Source organism: Ammospiza nelsoni, chromosome 30, assembly GCF_027579445.1.
Source record: "Ammospiza nelsoni isolate bAmmNel1 chromosome 30, bAmmNel1.pri, whole genome shotgun sequence".
In the NCBI taxonomy this organism is placed as follows: Eukaryota; Metazoa; Chordata; class Aves; order Passeriformes; family Passerellidae; genus Ammospiza; species Ammospiza nelsoni.
The window spans coordinates 3,478,498-3,493,506 of NC_080662.1; the positions used below are offsets into that span (position 1 = coordinate 3,478,498).

Here is a 15,009-nt window from a genome sequence, read left to right on the forward strand (position 1 = left end):
ACAGAGCCCTCCGAATTCCGAGCGGCCCCCCTGGCTCCCTCCCTTCCCGCTCTGCTCTCCTGGCTCCCAAACTTGTGGGGCCGCGTGTTTGTTTGTTCCTTTATTTATTTGCTCCCATCCTCCCCCTCTGGAACCAGGGGGTGGGAGGAGAATGGGGGAGCCCTCAATCATCTGGAGGTTAAATTCCCACCAAGATCCTCCTCAGTCTCCTCTCGGGCTGACAGCAGACAGCCCACATCTGTTTTAAAGCACCGAGTGCTTGTGAAGTGTGAACTCCCCACTGTTTAATGTAACTACATGACTATTTAATGTACACGGTGGTGGAGCAGCCCCCAATGCCAAACTGTTGTGACATGCCTGAAGGACATATATAAACATAATATACAGTGGTTTATTGTGACAAAGTGCATCTATACCACAACCAGAGAGGTATTGCTTTGCTCCTGAGTGGAGTCAAATGGGAGCAGAATACCATTTACCACGGGCTGTTTTTTGGTTTGCTTTTTTTTTCATTGCAGGCATAAGACAAATATATATGAACTTATGTTCCTTAAATTGCGTGGAGTCTATTGAAATTCTCCACAGGAATTTTTTTTGTTTTTTTAGCTGAGGATTCATCCAAATTTGTGTGTTCTATACTGTTATTGATTGTGGGAATAGGAGGGAAGGAAGCAGGTAGGGAATTCAGACATCTCCTGTACGGCTTCATCACATCACATGGCCCAAAAATCCCATTTCATAGTCATGATTAAAGGGGTTACACCTCCAAAAAAATTTGTGCCTACTCTAATCTTAACCAGAGTATTGATTTTTTTTTATTACATTTTATTTTTTGACTAAAAACTCAACTGCCTTTGAAATAGTTGCCTGTTGTGGGGTGGGAAGAAAAGTGTGAGAAACATAAAATCTTTAAAACTACATTTTATTTCAGTGTTTTCCCTTCAAAAAAGTGTTGGTTACTTGTGGCTTCTGACACCTCATTAATCAAGTGATCAGAATTCTGCATTTTACAGCAGCAAACCCAATTAACCTTTGCTAGCTACATAGCAGCCAAAAATAATTTCTAATTGTCAAAAGGGGAAAAAACCCTCACCCCAAACACTGCGTCTCTGAAGCATATAAAGATTTTTTAAAAAGTGAGATTTCTCTTTTATTTCGCCAGCATTTAATCAGAGAGGAATTCTAAACTCTGCCTACGTGGGTTTCTTTTTTGCACTTCGAAAAGAATGAAGGGATGTGGAGCGGGGAAATTTCAAAGGTTTGACTCTGCTTGTTGTAGCCCAGAACGTCCCCAAATCCCTTTGGACACCGGGTCAGGCTCCCCTTCCCGGGAACTCGAGGTGCTGTTGGCTGAAATCCCTGCCTTGCACAGCGAGGAGGTTGCTGGGAGACAAAAGATGATGGGGAAAGTCTCAGCTCAGACCGTTTTACTCGGGTGGAAATTTCGTTGCAGCCTGTCCATTGCTCTGTGCAGCGCCGCTCCCCTGGCAATGGGGCTCCCACGCTGCAGGACCACGGGTGAGCATCAGTGCCAGAGCCTGGTGGCACCAGGGAGGGAATTGTGCCAGCTGGGCAGCTCTGAGGGCACCTCCCCACCTGAAGGTTCCCTATTACACCCCAATATCTTCAATATTTTCACTCCCGCACTCAAAATTAATAATTTTTTAGTTATGGGCTGGATTTATTGTTTGCAGGGAAATGACAGTTTTAGAGGCAATCAGAACTAAGCATTCTCTTGGGCAGCTTTAGATTTTGAGGGAAGATTATCTTAAAATGTCTTTTAAATATTAATGGAGGAGAAGGATACTGTGGTAAGTTTTTTGTAAAGGGGAAAAATTATCCAATTGGTCCTTATTTTCTTGTTAAGGATAAAATTTCTTGTTAAGGATAAAGATTTTGTCAAAATTCCACTGTGGATCTTCAGTTATACCCAATTAACCAGTTTTGAGGGAGGGGGCCCCTGTATGCAACCTGCTTGTGTACCACACAACCATCTCCTGCTTTCTAATTTCTCTCTCCTTATTTCTCTATTATTTTTATGCATTTATTATATTATTTAGTTTTCTATCTTTTTTAGGTAATTTAAGCTATCAGGAGATCTGACTGCAAAGTCACACTGAGGTTCACATTCTGTACGAGCTTATTAATGAGAGTTTTATTGCAAGCTTTTACTTAATGTGATGAAATTTGCAGTCAAAATAGAGCTCAGCTTGTAAATATTTTCATTTATTCCTGTCACTTAGTATGATTATTTTTTTTAAGAGAATGGTAACTTTCATTTTTTTAATATGGTAACTTTCATTTTTTAAATATGGTAACTTTCATTTTTTTAATATGGCAACTTTCATTATTAAATACGTTTATTACAACCCAAAATTTGATTCAGGCATTTGAATCAAATTTTCAAACGCGAGGACTCACCTTCAAGAAGCATTTCCCATTCTGGGTATTTTTTTCCTGTGAGTTAGATTTCACCAAACATGATTTCATTACAAGCAGGGCATCTCCATCCTCACTTTGGGCACAAAATGCATCCCTAACCTGGGCACAAAATGCATCCCCAACCTGGGCACAAAATGCATCCCCAATTCATCCCCAACCTGGACACAAAGTGCATCCCTAACCTGGGCACAAAATGGATCATCAACCTGGACACAAAGTGCATCCCCAACCTGAGCACAAAGTGCATCCCCAACCTGGACACAAAGTGCATCCCTAACCTGGGCACAAAGTGCATCCCCAACCGGGGCACAAAGTGCATCCCCAACCTGGGCACAAAATGCATCCCTAACCTGGGCACAAAATGGATCATCAACCTGGACACAAAATGCATCCCCAACCTGGACACAAAATGCATCCCCAACCGGGGCAAAAATGCATCCCCAACCTGGGCACAAAATGCATCCCTAACCTGGGCACAAAGTGCATCCCCAACCTGGGCACAAAATGCATCCCTAACCTGGGCACAAAATGCATCCCCAACCTGGACACAAAATGCATCCCCAACCGGGGCAAAAATGCATCCCCAACCTGGGCACAAAATGCATCCCTAACCTGGGCACAAAGTGCATCCCCAACCTGGGCACAAAATGCATCCCCAACCTGGACACAAAATGCATCCCCAACCTGGGCACAAAATGCATCCCTAACCTGGGCACAAAATGCATCCCCAACCTGGGCACAAAGTGCATCACCCAATTGTGTCTCAGGGAAGACCCGTGAGATTGGCGGTGTATTTCTTTTATTTGTTGTATTTTTCCCCTCCTGCCCGCGTTTCTCCCCCCGCCGGGCCAGGGCGGCTCAGTCCCTCGCAGGCGGGGGCTGTGGCGGGCGCTGCCGCACACGCGGAGCCGCACACGCGGGGCCGCACACGCGGAGCCGCACACGCGGGGCCGCACACGCGGGGCCGCACACGCGGAGCCGCACACGCGGAGCCGCACACGCGGGGCCGCACACGCGGAGCCGCACACGCGGAGCCGCACACGCGGAGCCGCACACGCGGAGCCGCACACGCGGAGCCGCACACATGGGCTCCGGGCGGGTCGGTGCCGTGTGCGAGCCCCGGCGGGCGGAACGAGGGGGGCACAGCCCGGACAAAGGCGCGGCCCGGGCAGCGCTGCCCGCACGGGCCCGGGGCCGCAGCTGCCGCCGCGCATTGTTCGCGCACCCTGACAACAGCCACCGCCGCTGGCATCCCACCCCGACATCTGTTCGGCTTTATTGATGCTCTCCTGGAGGAATTCCCAGTGTAAACAGGGAATTCTCCACGGGAACCCCGTGTTGTAAAAGGGATGAGCTGCATAATGCAAAGATTTAACCACTATTTAAAGGTGTGACACTTGATTGAGAGTGACTTGATTTTTTTTTTTTCTCTCTCCCCCTTCTCCCCGACCACTCTTAACTGTATTTGGCACAAAATGTCTGGATTGACTCTTTTTAATTTTTTTTTTTGTTTTTTTTTCAATTTTTAAATTTTGGGTAGATTTCTCCTCCTCCTCTTCCTTTCTCCCCCCCCCCCCCCCCCCCCCTTCTTTTGTTTCGTTGTCAGGATGAATGAAAACTAGAAAAGGGAGAACACCAAAAATGGAAGACGGAGCAAAAAAATTGCAAAGGTGGGAGAGAAAAACTTGGTTTGCATGGAGAGGAGTCTGGTTACTCCTCTAAAAGCTGTCAAAGCCCACCTACTCCTAGGACTGACAACAAATGGCTTGAAGATCTTTGTGTCTCTCTACTGATAATTCCTTCTGAGGGGGCTGGAAACTGGGACAGAATGCTCAACACACAGTAATAGTAATGAAAATCATGTACTGAGCCACGAAACCTCTTTATTCCTGTCCTTTCTCCCAGTACTTTTAAAAGGGAATCCTGTGTGCTTCCATTGTGCCTTGGCTTTCCCCACGAGCAGCAGCAGACCTGCTCCTGTGGAAATGTTCCGCTGGATTTTGGCGCCCAAAGAGATGATCCAAAACCCAAAAACCCAAAAGCAGCTGATGAGGATCAGCCCATGGTCTGGAAGTGGCTCTGATGGGATGCTGAGGTGGCTGGAACAGCACGAAGGGCTGGGAATTGCTGTGTGCTCTCTCTCATCCAGGGAGCACCACAGGCAGAGCAGAGCTGGCAGTGTTTGGGCTGCTCGAGTTGTTTAAATAAATATGTGAAAATAAACGGGGATGCTCGAAATGCAAACAGGAGGTTCTCTGCTAATCAGATCAAGCAAAAATGTCCTGGAAAAAAAAAAATCACTCTACGAAAGTCCTGTAGTATTTTAACAGGATATAAACTGATATTATTTTGCTGGAAATGCTCTATAAAGCATTGTGTCTCAGGGTGGAGGTCCAGCTGAGGTTCCCCAAGCCCAAACATATGGTTATTTAAATTAACTCTGGATCTGGCCTATAAATCCTCATTCTTTGTTCAATTCTGGAGTATTTCATTGTTTTAAGTTGTGTGTTATGTATAAAAATTTCTGTTATTGGATGACACACAGGTAGAAGAACAAACCCCCAAACAGTGAAGTGTAATAAGAGACACCAAACCTACACTAAAAATTACACAGAAGGAAATAAAATGTTATAAATGTTTAAAGAACAGGAAGAAGGGCTTCAGTAAAGAGAAATCTCTGAAGTCTGAAAATGTTATACTTAAAATCAATTCAAGGTTAGACTGTGTTAGGCATGGAGAATACTCTGCAGTTATTTTGGTTCTTCCTGGGATATAATCTTCCAGGCTGAAGTTTTTATTAAGTTTATGACATCACTGGGATGAATAAAGTAATCTCAAACTCGTAGCAGAAATGCATAGTCTGTACTGGTTTGGATTAATAAAAATTTCTGAGGTGGTTGTTACGAGGAAAAGTCTTAATGAAATAACAACATGAAATTTTATTGGATTGTCTCTAGGATTTCACAGTCAGTTGTGGTTTTATTCCATAATTCTATTGGATTGTTTAAAAATATTGCATATCTACTAATAGCATCTAATTTTTAAAAGAAAATTAAATTTAAATTGGAATGATCTTATAGGAATTTCTTTTAGGAATCTCTGGCTAAGTTCTATTAGTGCCTTTTGGAATTCTTTGCAAGAAGTGGGGTAAATGTCTGAGTTTTTTAAAAAGGAACAAAAATACGGAAACATCCTTCTTGCCTCAAAGCCAGTGGCCAACTGAGCATCTTTTAGTGGAGCAGGTAGGAAATGTGTTGGAAAAGATGATCTTCAAGGTCCTTCCAGCTGAAACCAGTCTGGGGTTCTGTGGAATGAGGGGTCTCAGTGACCAGAGGGATCATCCAGTGCCAGCACAAGTCCTTAGCAAAGAGAGGCAGAGCTCCCAAAAAAGCCAGAGCAAGATCAGTTCCTGGAGATTATTTTGAAATTAAAACCAGGATTGTAGGGAAAGAAACAGGAGACTCCTGGTGAAGTTACAGAGAGGTGGCTTTGATGGCATTTGTAGGAGTGTCTCTAATTAGAATGTCTCATTTCCCCCTGCTCCTGGCAGTGGAAAATCAGGAGTGCAAACACCAGGGCCGTTGATGGATGCCCAAAGTTGTGGCCAAATCCCACTTTGTGCTTCCTGTACAGCTCAAACTGAAACACAAAGAGGAGTTGCTACTGGAATTCTCCCCAGCAGTCAATCAAGATCACATTTACAATGGAAAATTCAGCTTCCCCTCAGAACAAACCTCTGAAAGATTTAAGGATGTAAACAATTCCCTTGTAAGATTTCTTTGGAGCATGAAGTGATTACTGTTTCATTAGAATCTGCCTCTTGCCTGTGTCCTGAAATGCAGCTTTTCTCCCTTACTAGGTGTAGATATTTGGGGAAAATATTTTTTTTCTAAAAAAAAGTTAGAAAACGTTCTGTGTAATTGTCTTAATGTGGGAAAAGTGACAGGAATAGTGTGTTTATAAACTTAATAAATGTGTGTATAGCACCTATATGTGTATGAATGCATATTTGCACAAATATATTTGCATCCAGGTCAAATAACAGCTGTTATTTTTAAGTTCAGCTTTTATTATCAATTTGTTGGTAGATTCAGGCACTATTTAAAACCAAAAAAACCCTCCAAACCAGAAATCCACATCTGAGCTTTTTCCTAATCAGTTCCCTCATTTTGCTAATATTCTAACGACTGTCAATTTACTTCAGTGGTGCCATTTGCAGAATTTTCCAATTAGCAGGAAACCTGTTCCACCTTCTCCCGTAATTACAGGGGACTCGCTTCAGATCAGCTGTGGCCAGACAGCATCTGATGCACTTGCCAAAATCTGTGCTCTGTGGGCTTTTTTTTTTTTTGGTTGTTTTTTTTTTTTTTTTTTTTTAGTGTGTGTGTGTAATTTTTTTTTAACCTTTGCATGAGCTGGCACAGATTTTACATCTCTGTTGTAGGCAGGGATGTCCCTCACTAATGGCATGTGTCAAAATACCCCAGTAATTCCTGATAAACACCACAGTGAGAACACAAATACCAGTCTGGCCGTGCTTTGACGGGGTGTAATGGACGCTTAGGGCCTTGTACTGACACATATCTGTGCACAGCTATGACAATCAGGTAAATATTCAGTCTGGGCTGTGTTCCACTCACACCAGATAATTTTATTCAAAAACATCTATTTGGTCACTTTTTGTCACCTTCATCTGCCAGTGTCTATCACACAATGTCCTGACACTCTGATATTACCCCAGCTGATCAAAAAGCAATCAGCCCCTTTTTTAGAGCTGCTTAACCAGCTGATATCACAGCCCTAACAATGGAGCAGCAATAACTATTATTGTTACATGAAAAGAAAATATATTTAATAATAAGCTCATTGATTTTTAACAGCATCTCTGTGTTGCCTAATTGATGGGAAGTTGTATGTTTGTGTAGCCAACGGGGGTTATGAATTAAATATGGTCGTCATTCCTTGAGGGATGCATGTCAATGCAAGAAGGATGGAGGATCTACATCTCCCCCAAGCTAAACAATCCCCTTGTAAAAGACACAGGAAAGCCTGGAATGGGAGGAAGGGGGTGGGCAGGGGAAAGGGAATAAAAAGCATCCATCACTGTTTATTAAGTGCTGCTACTTGAAGGTAAAAGGGGTATTGAACTGTTTTTAAACTGGAAGAAATGTAGCTAAACAAAACAGTGATGGTAATATTAGGGTGGTGACAAATTTTATTCATTTGTCCACATTTATTACAGCAGCAGTTTGGAATGATTTATGCCTCTTGCCCCTCTGAGCCTCTCTGCATATGCACACTCACCAAAATCCAGTGTCTTCAAGTAAGGAAACAAAATTCTTTTGATGGCAGCCATGAAAATATTGAGTAAAAGCATCTGGAAATGTTGGATTTTAAATTTAAGACACTGAAGAGGCTGGTGAGCAGTCTTGGTAAAAAATAGGCTCATCTGAAGATGTCTCAAAGTGGGCACTTGATAGAGAATCTCAGGGCACTTGTGCAGACCTAGGCCAGACAGTGCCTGGTTTAGAGGGATGTAGGCAAGCTGGGGAATGCAAAGGACTAGAGAAGTTTATTTTTTGGAGATTTTAAAGATATTAAGCTCTCCAAGAAGCCCAAGTTCCCCTTGAGCCTGAAGTGTAAATGAAAGGGAAGCTCTGAGCTCATGACACTCCTGACAAGCAGAGCATGGTTCAGTGCTTGTATGAGCCATCTCCAGCATCTCACTCATGTGTGTACAGTCTGTCACAGGGCCTAAAAACCCCCCCAAGGCCCTCCCATGCATTTATTGGTATGCTTTCATCAGGAGTATCCTGCACACTGGTGCATTTCTCCCCTGAGGTGGCAGTTCTTGGTCTGTAGTGAATGTGATGGTTGTTACCTGCCACTTTTAAAGTTTCTCTTGCCCAAGTTTCATCTCTTTCTTCCCCCATTGTAGGATGACTTTCTGCCTGTTCAGAAGTTCAACTTGGCCAAAGAGGGCAAGGTTTGGTGGGTGTCAGTGGGCAGTAACTGTTTGACCATAAAATGCACATGGAAGGGCAAGAACAGCACAAACTTTGCTGTCCCCAAGGAAGTTCTGAGGGCTGCTGGACCATCTTGGTCTGAGTAGGGCTTTGTCAAAAATTCCTGTTGCAAGGTCTCTGAATCATAAATGCCATTCTATTTTCTTCTGTCTGCTGCTGTTCCATGGTCAGATCTATGATTTTGCTGTGATTAATGGGGATAATGTGATGCAGAGCAAAGTTTGGGGTGATCCTATGTGTGCAAGTATGACTCTGGCTGCAGTAGAATATTAAGTCTTAATCATCACAGAATTCCTGCTAACTTTTAGTAAGAAATGGAGCTGGAATATTTGGAGTTGAGTTTGTCAGAGCAGGATTTGTTCTTGTAAACAGCTATGACAAAAACAAAACCACCACCACTGGGATGGAAATTCAATGGGTGGTTCAATGGGATGGTAATTCAATGGGTAGGTTGACACCAAGGCTGAGACAGGCAGTTTGAAACATTTAGCCCAAAGTTTAGCCCAAGCAGGGAGTTCCCTGTGTAGGGAGTTCCCGATGCTCCAGGAAAATGAAAATCACTCTCCCACCCAGAAAAGGAACAAAATGCTCATGGTGGGAGGGTTGGTTCTGGGAAAGCAGGAGGATTTGTTAACCAGGAGAGTCAGAGTTTTGAATAATTTCCTATTGTCAGCTTCACCTCCCACTTCAGACACTCTGAGGTGGGAGCAGTTATTGGTAAAACAAAACTTCTGCTGGACCCAAGCAAGGCTTTGAAGGCGATTTCCCCTCGTTGTTGGATCCTTAGAGGCTCAAGAAAGGGACTGCTCTGCCTCCTGCTTTTTTATAACTGCTGGGACAGCGAGGCCCTGATCCCTCTTTAAAGGTTTTGGAGAGTCTTTTGGTAAAAATAACTCCTGTCACTGAGAGGGAAAGATGTTCATGAGTCCCCAGGCGTGGCAGCCCAGGCAGTCACAGCCACAGGGAGCCAAACCAAACCGTGGCAGGGAATGGGAGAGAAAAAGCCACACAAAAAAACCCCCACAATTTCACCTTTTTCCAGAGTTTTGTCCTTTTCTAAGCTCCAGCACAAACAGTGCCAAGCATAATAACTGCCCTATTATTTTTGCTCAGGTGCTCAGGAATATGAGCTTACTCAACACAGAAAGAAAATGAGCAGGCTTTTATTTTATTAGAAAGAAATGCTCTGTTGTGTGCAAAAGACACTTTCCCCCTAATATTTTACTTGCTAATGGGTAAGTACAAAGTAATTATGTAGGACAGATTAAATGGTTTCTAATGCCTCATTTCAAGAATTGTAGTGAATGTTTTCCTAAGCTGTCCTCCAAATTGGTAGTCTAATTAAGCAACAAAAAATTATGTTGGCATTCACTGAATTATTACAAAACCAGAATTGAGACTGAAACTGTTCAATTTTTTTTTTTTTTTTTGGTGGAAGGTAGAGAGGAAGAAGAGGACTGGAGAAGGGAGGGATTTGGGATCATTATTAGAGGAACTGATTAATTGTCTAAAAATTTTTAAGTGTCCTGGCAGAGATCAGAGTTGTTGCCTTGGCATTCATAGGTTTGATGATTTCTTATGAGTGTGATCAATAGATTTAAACCCCAAGAGCTTCAGAGCTGTGGCACATCCTTGTAGGACAAGTATTAAGACGTGCAAATCTTTTAGTTTATCTATACTAAATCCTCTTCTAGAAAGAGATATAAGCTTTTGGTTGTGGGTCCCCAAGAAAACACATTTTGCAATAATTAATGTCTGTAAAATCACCTAGCCCTAAACCTCTGCACTGAACTGAATTTTTGGATGTAAGGCCTCACAAGGCAAATGTTGTTGTAGTTGTCCTACTAAAAATGATGCACAACTTCCCATGGAGACCCTTCAGAAGCATCTCTGGGCAGTGCCAGTGCAAACCCAGCTCAGGCTGAGGTTCTGGGGCTCTGTGAGTCCACAGCTTTCACCAGAGCTGCAATTGCCCACTTAGGTGTGAAGGAACCTCGCAGAGTTAATTTTCTTCATAGCAAAAAACACCTTTGAAAATCTTCTGGTCTTTTATGGAGCATTTTCCCCTCTCCTGATGCTGTTTTAAGATGGATTTTGGGCCCAATAGATTGTAACTCCTGTAAAATTGCTGTTCCACAGATATGCCAGGAGATGCTTCCTAACAGCTCCAAAGGAGGCCTTACAAGGGATTGCATCATGATGTGGAGTCATTGAAATCTTTCTGCATTTTCGGGGAAACCTCAGTTGTGCAATGAAGTTGAGAGAGAATAGACAGGAGCTGATTTCATGGATAAAAGACTTTACCTGCTCCAAATAGTTATAACTTCACAATATCTCTGTGACTTTACATAGCTGAGTGTTTGAGAAGATCGGGGAAAAGGCCTGTAAGAAATAGTAGAAAGTTCAATCATCACAAGGCTGTCATCATTCTCAGTTACAGCAGTAGAATTTAGGAAGTGATTTTAAAAAGTCAATTTATCAAAGCTACTTCCGACCTGCACATCGTGTTACTTTTTATACTGACTTGACTTCAGTGAGGCTAAGGTTGGTTTTTAGGAGGTTCAAACTGAAACAAAACAAGAGTTTAACAATGGAGGGAAAAAAATAGAACAGCAAATTCCAGTGCTTTGAGTAGAACCCACTTTTCCTCAGACTGAAAGTTTCACGGTCAATCCTTAAACCTCAAATCAAAGCAACCCTACTTAGGCTTAAGTCAAGCAACAACTGCAATGTTTCATTTGGGAGCCTCAGAAACCTCCCTTGATGTTCCATGAGCTTAGTGAGAGGGTCTGCACTGTGGAGAAATGGGAATATTACCTTTTTAAATGTTTTTTTTTAAAAGCAAACCATATGAAGAAACAGAAGCTTCCATAATGGCAAAGCCCAGGATCTATTTTCCCTTACAAGCTCTGTGCAGTTTGTACCAAACCTTGCTCAGCATCTCTCTGAGTGTCAGGGATTGCACTGATTTAATGTTTTCCAACAAGCTGCACTCCTTCCTTCCCCTAAGCCATCCTGACAGGGCAGGGACTGAGTCCTTATCCAGTGTCTCATCCTACAAGCTCTCCCTAACGACAGCACGACTCCCATTAGCCCTCCTTGATGTCTATTTACCATAGCAGCTTCTCAATTATTTAAAATGTAAACATCTGGATTCCATAAATGAAGAAAACATCCAGCAAATGTTTCAGGCACTCGAAAACTTTTCTCCAGGAATTATGGCTGCAGTAGAACTTGGGAAGGGAAAAAAAAAATTCCAAAATTCACTGCACACATCAGGCTCTTGTCACACCAGGGACGTGGGCAGGAAGCCCTAAAGCTGGGAACTGCCAAGAGACCTTTTTTCAGTGGAGAGCACATTGTGATGATGCATCTGGAATGGTACCTTGTTATTTAAGGCATCCAAACAGGACGATTTTCCAATCAAGAAGCCAACTGTTGGCTGGCAATCTGTGCTCTCATGGACGTGTGTGTGCCTGCACATAAAACTTGTAGCACATGTGCACAGAAATGTGCACATTGATGTTTTGTTGGACATCTCCAAGAGATAAAGGAGGTTGGCTTTTCTCCCTGATAAGTCTTTCAAGCTCAGTTCAGTGTGGGTTTGTGTCCAGCTTTGACACTGCCGCACTCTTGACAGAGCCTCATCTCTGACTTTTGCAATGCCTCCTTCAGCACCAACCTCAGTCCCTGGGATCTCCACAGACTGGGGAGGAATACCAGGATTTGAAGTGAGTAAAGGTTTGGAAACATCTGGAGTGCTCACACGAGCTCATTAGTCTGCTCATAAAGCAGAGTCTTGCAGAAGTCTTCCCTTAATGGAATTTAAACCGCCCCCAAACAGCCCCTGTGGGAATGACCAGCTCTTGGTGACTTTGGGGGGCTGCTGGGGCCTTGGGGTCTTTGTCCATCACTGGATGGAGCTGTGTGATCAGAAACTGGGTGGGATAGAAAGCTTGGTCACTTACCCACAGTGTTCAGCCTCCTGCAACTCCCCTGGAGGAGATGCAGAATCATGGAATGTTCTGGGCTGGAAGGGACCCGCTGGGATCACTGATCCAGCTTCTGGCCCTGCACAGACACCCCAAAATCCCACCCTGGGCATCCCTGGAGCAGTGTCCAAACCCTCCTGGAGCTGTGGCAGCCTCGGGGCCGTGCTCATTCCCTGGGGAGCCTGGGCAGTGCCAGCACCTCTGGGGGAAGAGCCTTTCCCAAAATCCAGCCTGACCCTCCCTGGCACATTCCCAGCCATCCCTGGTCCTGTCCCTGTCACAGAGAACAGACAGGAGCTGCAGACCCCGATGAGTCTCCCCTGAACAATCCAATGCCCTCAGCTGCTCCTCCTGTGGCCCCTCCAGACGCTTCACCATTTCTGTAGCCCCCTTTAGATATTTTGAGTCCAAAGCCAGGTCTGTAACCACCATGGAAAAGGGGCACGGTAATGAGATATTTTTGCATTTGGTGCAAGAGAAATGCAGGTGCACCTTCAGTGGGTGGAAGGTCAGGAGCTGAAATTACCAAGGGGTAACTCAGGGTCTCCCTGGGCATGCTCCTGGCTCCAGCCAGAGGGAAAGGCTCTGCAGCTGAACACAAAACCTGCATGAATGTACACACAGGTATGCTGGGCTGATCAAGGGGGAAAACAAAGCTGAGACCTGTGACAGTGGTCACAAGGCCCTTCAGGGTGAGAGAGAGACGAGAATGTTGACCTCATGTTCAGAAGGCTTGATTTATTATTTTATGATATATATTACATTATGACTATACTAAAAAGAATAGAAGGAGAAGTTCTCAGAAGGCTAGCTAAGCTAAGAATAGAAAATGAATCAATAACAAAGTTCTGTGTCTCAGCAGAGAGCGAGACCCAGCTCTGCCGTGAGTGGTCAGTAAATCCAAACATCCACCCGAGACCAATCCCAGATGCACCTGTTGCATTCCACAGCAGCAGATAACCATTGTTTACACTTTGTTGCTGAGGCCACAGCTTCTCAGAAGAGAAAATCGTAAAGAAAGGATTTTAATGAAAAGATGTCTGTGACAGAGACCTTCTCCACACAGCCTGTGCTGGAGGAGCAGCTCCCTCAGCACAATTGTGTCCTGCTCAAGCCAACTCTGCACAGGTGAGCTCAGGTGAGCAGCAGGTCCTGCCCTGTCTGCTGCCATGTGGGAGGAAGTGCCACAAATCCTCACCCCAATGGAAGCAATCTCATGCTCCAGGGTGTCAGTTGATCACTGGGAAGGGCAGGCAGCAATTTTTCTCTGCTGTTAACATCATTGCACAACGTGGGGTGCGTGGGGCTGTCTGTGCACAGGGAGGGAGAGCAGGGAAGCAAGGGAAGCAATTTCTCCTGTAGCATGACGTATTGGCCAGGGGCAAAATAACTTCCTGCAGCCAGGAGTTTCCAGCAAAGGAACTGCCCCAGGGCTTGGATTTTACCTTGCTGGGTGCTCAATTTAAAGCACCTCTAAGGAGTGTGGTTTTGGTGATGAATTTCAGGAACACTTGGGCTGTTTTGGAGCTGAGACTTGGCACCTGTATATGCTTTTCTTGCATTAAACCTGTTCTTAGAACTTGTCCTGGTCCTTCCCACAACCTCCTGCCCTTTCCTAAAGCCCCACATTAAGATCCTGAAAAAAACACATCAGCTTTCTTCACTGATGCATCACCTGTTTGCAAGTTAACAGAGTTTGTACCCCAAAATCCTGCTGCTTTTTGGTCTCTGTATGTGCTGCATCAAAGGGTACTGAAAAAGTTAATTAAATTTGGAAGCCAGTACCCAGGTATGAATGAAATGATTGCAGTACAGGGTGGGATCACTTTAAATGAACTCATTTTTTTTACAGCATGTAAGGTATTTTCTTGTTCCTCATAAACCCAAGATGGTCCATATGTGTCTAAAATAATAAGTCTCTGGAAAACAAGTGGATTTCTGAGGATATATGTTACAAAATAGGAAAAGGTGGGGTTCAGAGTTCAGAATTTTTATCTTTAAAACTAAATTGCATCTCCATACATAGGCAGATGTGCACACACACAGTCTTTATCAGGAGTTGAAAATACAAAAAAGTGAAAAATCATTTCATCTGTGGCAGATTGCGTGGCCAAAGAGCTGGGAAGTGGTGGGAAGCCCTGGACATCAGAAATCTGAACGATGTGGGTGTTGATATTTAGGGTTGGCCTCACACTGTGCCTGCAAAACTGGAATAGCTTTAAAGAATGTCAGGGACTTGCTCACGTACAGAACCATGACTCTGGAGATACAGATTCTATTTCTGCCCCAGCCATGGGACCTGGGCATCTTTGGGCCAATTCATCCGTGGTTTAAAAAAACCCAATAAGTGCAGGCAGAAATGTGGAGGGAAAAAATACAGGCCTAATGCTGATTTTATTTTTTTATATATATAACTCATTACATCTTTTCTGTCTGCTGAGTTGGGATATTGGAAGATAAGAAATGGAGATGGATGAGGCAGAGAGATGTTTTCTTTGTTCCCCTTTAAGTTCCTTTATCATCTGCTGATGTGTCCAGTGGCTATTAAG

The 15,009-nt window shown here is 43.9% G+C and overlaps 1 protein-coding gene across 2 annotated transcripts in view; it reads left to right on the forward strand.

Moving 5' to 3' along the window:
* Window positions 1-15,009, forward strand: part of EBF2 (EBF transcription factor 2) — a 132,089-nt gene that overhangs the window by 70,515 nt on the left and 46,565 nt on the right. The gene's annotated exons all lie outside the window — the stretch shown is intronic.